The sequence below is a fragment of the Nelusetta ayraudi genome, unplaced genomic scaffold (assembly GCF_046127955.1).
Source record: "Nelusetta ayraudi isolate G7.1 ecotype Tasmania unplaced genomic scaffold, CSIRO-AGI_Nayr_v1 ptg000018l, whole genome shotgun sequence".
In the NCBI taxonomy this organism is placed as follows: domain Eukaryota; kingdom Metazoa; phylum Chordata; class Actinopteri; order Tetraodontiformes; family Monacanthidae; genus Nelusetta; species Nelusetta ayraudi.
The window spans coordinates 4959001-4965000 of NW_027466068.1; the positions used below are offsets into that span (position 1 = coordinate 4959001).

General features: G+C 40.1%; 1 protein-coding gene across 1 annotated transcript in view; it reads right to left on the bottom strand.

The window, feature by feature from the left end:
* LOC142888020 (NLR family CARD domain-containing protein 3-like) overlaps positions 1-6000 on the bottom strand; it is a 175434-nt gene that overhangs the window by 40635 nt on the left and 128799 nt on the right. The window lies entirely within an intron of this gene.

Consider the following 6000-nt stretch of genomic DNA (forward strand, 5'->3'; position numbering starts at 1 on the left):
ACACATAGTTATCAAGTCAAGTTATTTATTTATTGTCATTGTTGAACAAAGTTAACAACAAAATTTGTTTGGAGCATCCCCATAACCACTGTCATCAGTACCGATAAAATAATCATAAATAAGTGAGAAAAAAAACCAAAAAAAATATATAATTTATGTACAGAAATTATTTGGTCATTCATTTTTTGCAATTCATAGTCATTCCCAACAGACATAACAGACACAAAAATTCAATGCATCACACGTGGTTCAGACACAGCTTGCCTGTGATTGTACATTTGGCCAGTAGGTGGTTTCGTGTGCACATGAAGCTTCGAGAAATGAACCGTTTCTCGAACCAGTTGGCTCAAGTGGTTCAATGCCTCATGAGGCTTCACCTCACCATCACTACAGTCACTGCATCCTGAATCAGTCACACTCAAAGTCGCACACCACCTCTGCTTTGTTCTGGACTGTGGAATGGGCAATATTAATTTAATCTAATTAAATTCTGTTTTATTTCTTCATGTCTATTTTAATGCTCTTTATTGGTGCTGAATGGAAGTGTGGTTGTTGTTTTATGAGCTAATGGATAGACAAGTGGCCGATAACATAAGACGCTTAAATGAAGTGAATAGGATATGTCCACAATGTCAAGAAAGGAAGCAGGGTGTCTTTAAAATCGATAACATTTGAATAAGTATTAAAAGTTGAGTTGATGTTATACTTGTATTGACATTCATTCATTCATTTTCCATACCCGCTTAGTCCCGAGCTCAGGGTCACGGGGGTCTGCTGGAGCCTATCCCAGCTGTCTTAGGGCGAAGGCAGGGTGACACCCTGGACAAGTCGCCAGTTCATCGCAGGGCCACATAGAGACAAACAACCATTCACACTCACATGCACACCTACGGACAATTTAGAGTGTTCAATTGACCTCACATGCATGTTTTTGGAGTGTGGGAGGAAGCCGGAGAACCCGGAGAGAACCCACGCAGACACAGGGAGAACATGCAAACTCCACACAGAAAGGTCCCAGGTCCAGGCCCCGGAATCGAACCCACGACCTTCTTGCTGTGAGGCGGCAGCACTAGCCACTGTGCCACCGTGTCGGCCTACTTGTATTGACATTATGAGTAATTTATACAACTTTTCCCAGGAACTTTTCCCAATGATGAGGTTGAGGGCCCATCATCTGCAATTCAGCATTCTGCAGGTAGTCAACACCAAAACAAGCGTATTCAGCTGTCATAATCCTGTTTGTAAATAATACATATAAACTGTGTACTTGTAATATAAGTCAAACTTTGGTAACTTGAATATAATTCTCACAAAGGGATTTTTCATGTGTATGCACTTTGTACCTGTTATGAATTAAAAAAAAAAAAACATTCATAACTAAACTCAGTTGTTGGTTTCCATCTCTATAAGTTAACAAAGATACATAGATACCTATGAAACACTTGTTTATCTTGCTGAAACTAATACTAGGTTACTAGTACGAGATACACCAGTATACTCTCCCGGAGCACAGATCAACCCACTCAAACAAACAAAAAGCATTTTACTCAGTCAGATAAGATTACTAAATGCTGGATGATACACTGTTTTGTGCATTATTTGGGTAAATAAAATAGTTCTATTATCCATACCTCCGCCTACCATTTATTATTACCTAAGGCATAGGGCATTTAAAAAAACAAAACAAATGTCATTCCGGTGTGCCACCCGTCTGTGCCCCGAGCTTGCCCCCCCAAGAAAAAAATTCTAGGACCGCCCCTGTTTCCAACACTGTGGATGCTCGGTTGTTTATTGCAGCAGACAGATAAACAATTAAACGGCTAAAGCCATCTATTCCACCGTGAATGACAAATCTCCAGCTTTTGGTAAAAAAGGGAGAGAAGATGGAAAGAGAAATCTAAAATATATAAGGCATCAGATAGCTAATTGAAAAAGGTTCATGCACAGCTTATTTGACACAAAAAAGGTATGGTACAAAGATGAAAAGATTTGGAGTGGGTAGAAAATCTCAATGTTTCATTTGTTCAAGTATTTAAAAACAGTTTTGAAAAATACCGTATTAATTTGTGGTTTCCATCTATGTGCCACATTGCATTTGGTGCAGGAACAGAATACTGCCTCCGTCTTAGTGTGCGATTGGCCAAGGCTCGCACTTCAGTCCCAATTGGGTCCACTCTTCTTAAGGAATCACGTACTCTTTGAACTACAACAACAGCAAAAAAAAAAAAAAAGAAAGACAAACTACATAAAATATTAAAGGCACAAATCCGTGTTAACACAGATAATGCTGACAAAAGGTATGATTTCATTTATTAAATACCCCCCCTTTCTTTTTTTTTTAAATATACCGCCATTCTTTTTTTAATCATCCATGTAAGCACTTTTAGCTACATTTTGTACGGAAAGCGTTATACAAATAAAGCTAATTATATTTGTTTGTTTTGGTTAAACTGATGCACAGTACAGATTACTGAATACATTCATGTGGGGATCAACTTCATATCAAACTTACTTTGCACTCGTAATCCCCTGGCATGAAGGAATGCTCTCATCATTCTGTACCCTGTGTTTGGGTGACTGAGTTGGATTTCTGCAATGACGGCATCCAGCTCTTCATCACAAAGCGCTGAATACATGTCCGACATTCTAAACAAACAAAGAATAATTCCTGAAATTTTACTTGGCAAGAGCCAAAACATATGTAATAATAATAATAATAATAATAATAATAATAATAATAATAATAATAATAATAATAATAATAAACTTTTATTTGTACAGCGCTAAATCACAACCAAAGGCGTCTCAAAGCGCTTTATACAATCGTATAATATATGATATATTATATATTATATTATATATTATATACTGATATATGATTAAAAGTGTCCATTTTCACTGCAACCATTTTGACGTGTATTTGTTGTATCATTAGTGTTATTAGGTACAAGTGTTGCTGCGTTCATTGCAAGGTTAACGTCATTTGCGTCAATAGATATGGAAAACAACTACACTTAAGTTTAAAAGAAATGTGCACGTTTTGTAAATGGCAATTTCTTCTTCTTATTATTATTATTATTATTATTATTATTATTATTATCATTATTATTATTATTATTATTATTATTATTATTATTATTATTATCAGTGTTCTGTTAAGGTGAAACAACAAAGAAAACTTTAAGTCTAAATTGTTTAATAAATAGGTTAAGAGCAGTTGGTGTAAGTATGAAAGTCATTTCATTTATTTGTTGTATTAAGAGAAGCATTTATAGAGCGTCGTTGCCACCTACTGGCATCTTTCGGTAGTATATCTGTTTTGAAATTTTGAAGCGAACTTTATACCGGAAGTAAGACACGGGAAACACACTGCCAGCGTTTTCTGATGAGCACCCGTTCCTGTAAACCAGTGTTTGTGTGCCGCGAGATATTGTCAGGTGTGCCGTGGGAAATTATCCCATTTGTGTGCCTGTGCAGTCTAGCGCCTGACAGAGTAATCATGTAGTACTCTTCCATACCAGTAGGTGGCAGCAGCAGGTAGCTAATTGCCTTGCGCTTGGAGACAAGCGAATTAGTGACGCATGGATGCAGCGACAGGTGTGTGGATTGTGGATAGCGGGACGACGGTTGAAAGTGATGGATAAGTTTTTGAAGAGGAAAAATGCTGACTCTGAACTGGACCCTGGACAAAATCCGGACCCAGATGAAGGCCCTAGTATGAGTGGAGGCAAAGACGGTGACGTCGAGCAAAGTTTCTGGCGTGAGGCAATACAATGAAAGCTATCTTTCATTTGGATTTACTTTTACCGGAGATGCAACGGCACCGACTCCGTTGTGCTTGGTATGTGGTGAAAAGCTCTCCAACAGTGCTATGGTCCCAAAGTAAGCTTAAACGCCATCTCCAAACGAAACAGCCCTCAGTTCAAAAGAAAATATACGGGACACAAAGTGAAGTGCGTCCTGTATCAGTTCATTACGGGACAGGTTTTTTAGTTGCCAAGTACGGGACAATCGCGTATTTTACGGGAGTAGACCACAGGCAGAAATCAAATGAGGTTTTGTCATTTTCCCTTAAAAACGGGACAAATTGTGTCCCGGGAGAGATTTTATTTTTCCCGGGACAGGTGGTGAAAAAAGAGAACAATTCTGGGAAAAACGGGACGGGTGGCAACACTACGCTGAACTTGTGGCTAAATCAAAAAAGTCCCACACTGTGGCAGAGCAATTAATACTTCCCGCCTGCAAAGCCATTGTAAATGAGACGCTCGGACCCGAAGCGGCTAAAGAAATAGCCAAAGTCCCTCTCTCAGATAACACAATCTCCAGACGTATTAATGAGATGTCTGCAGACATCGAAAGTGTGGTTTTGGACAAGATCCCTATCAGTAAGAAATTTGCCTTGCAACTTGATGAGTCTACTGATATAAGTGTTGTTGCAGATTCTGAAGTCGACATTTCACTTTGATTTTCAGAGTGATGACACCCTGGAAAAACTCTCCATCATTATAAACTCTCCATCATTTATGCTCTATTCAGGTTGGAGTATTGCAGGTTGTCAAAGCTCAGCTGTGATTGGCTGCTCTCAGCTCTGAAGTCCAACCCCTCCCACCTCAGACACCTGGACCTGAGTGAGAACCTGCTGCAGGATTCAGCAGTGAAGGAGCTGAGTGGTTTTCTGCAGAGTCCAGACTGTAAACTGGAGACTCTGAGGTCAGTTCACCCTCTTCACTCGACAACTTCTATCACTCTTGTTGTTGTCGTCATGATTTGCACTTGACCTTTGTTGGAAATTCAATTTGCAGACACTGGTTTGTGTTTGAAATGAGTGAAACTGGGTTTGAAGCAGGGGTGCCCATTAGGTCGAGGGGGTGGGGGGGTGGGGGGGTAGAGAGACGAACCGCTTTCTCAGTCATTAGAAAACACGGTGGTTGTGGTTGATCTTGGTCATAATGTACGATGTGCTGGAGTTTGTTTCTATATGTGCTGTGTTTTACAGTCAAAGGTAAATGTGATGAATCGGCTTCTGCACTGCTCAGATCAAATAAAGGAGATATAAAGCAGGTTTCATTTTAAATCTGCAACTATAATGAACAAAATCAAGGTATACTTCAGATACCTGCATTCTGTTTGAGAGCAGACAGGGACAGCAAAAAGAGTTTGGCTGTTGTTTTCTTTAACTACACGCCAAACTACCGGGGTTGTTGCGTGAGCTTGCAATCCTGGCGTAAACTGACGGAGACGCCTCACTCGCAAAATACGCTTCAAAGTCACGCACAGCAGAAGCACCAGACATCCTGGGAGATGCTGCTAGCAAAACATCTGCGTTCCACACACACACACACACACACACACACACACACACACACACATCGATTGTATAGTAGGTAGATCTTTTTGACTTGGTCATTTTAAAAGTAGCTCGCATGTTGAAAAAGTGTGAGCACCCCTGGTTTAAAGGTGCAGTGTGTAAAATCCTGCCATCTGGTGGTCAGATTTCAGATTGCAGCGCTCATTCACTCACCCTCTCTCCTTTGATGAGTGTCAAAAGTCTAAAGTCGACTTTTGACTTTGATTCTCAGAGTGAAGACACCCTGGAAAAACTCTCCATCATTTATTCTCTATTCAGGTTGTGGAGGTGCAGGTTGTCAAAGCTCAGCTGTGATTGGCTGCTCTCAGCTCTGAAGTCCAACCCCTCCCACCTCAGACACCTGGACCTGGCTGAGAACTATCTTCAGGATTCATCAGTGAAGGAGCTGAGTGGTTTTCTGCAGAGTCCAGACTGTAAACTGGAGACTCTGAGGTCAGTTCACCCTCTTCACTCTACAACTTCTATCACTCTTGTTATTGTTGTCATGATTTTCACTTGACTGCTGTTGGAAATTCAATTTGCAGTCACTGGTTTGTGTTTGAAATGAATGAAACTGGGTTTAAAGGTACAGTGTGTAAAATCCTCCCATCTAGTGGTCAGCTTTCAGATTGCAGATCCTGAAGTGGACATTT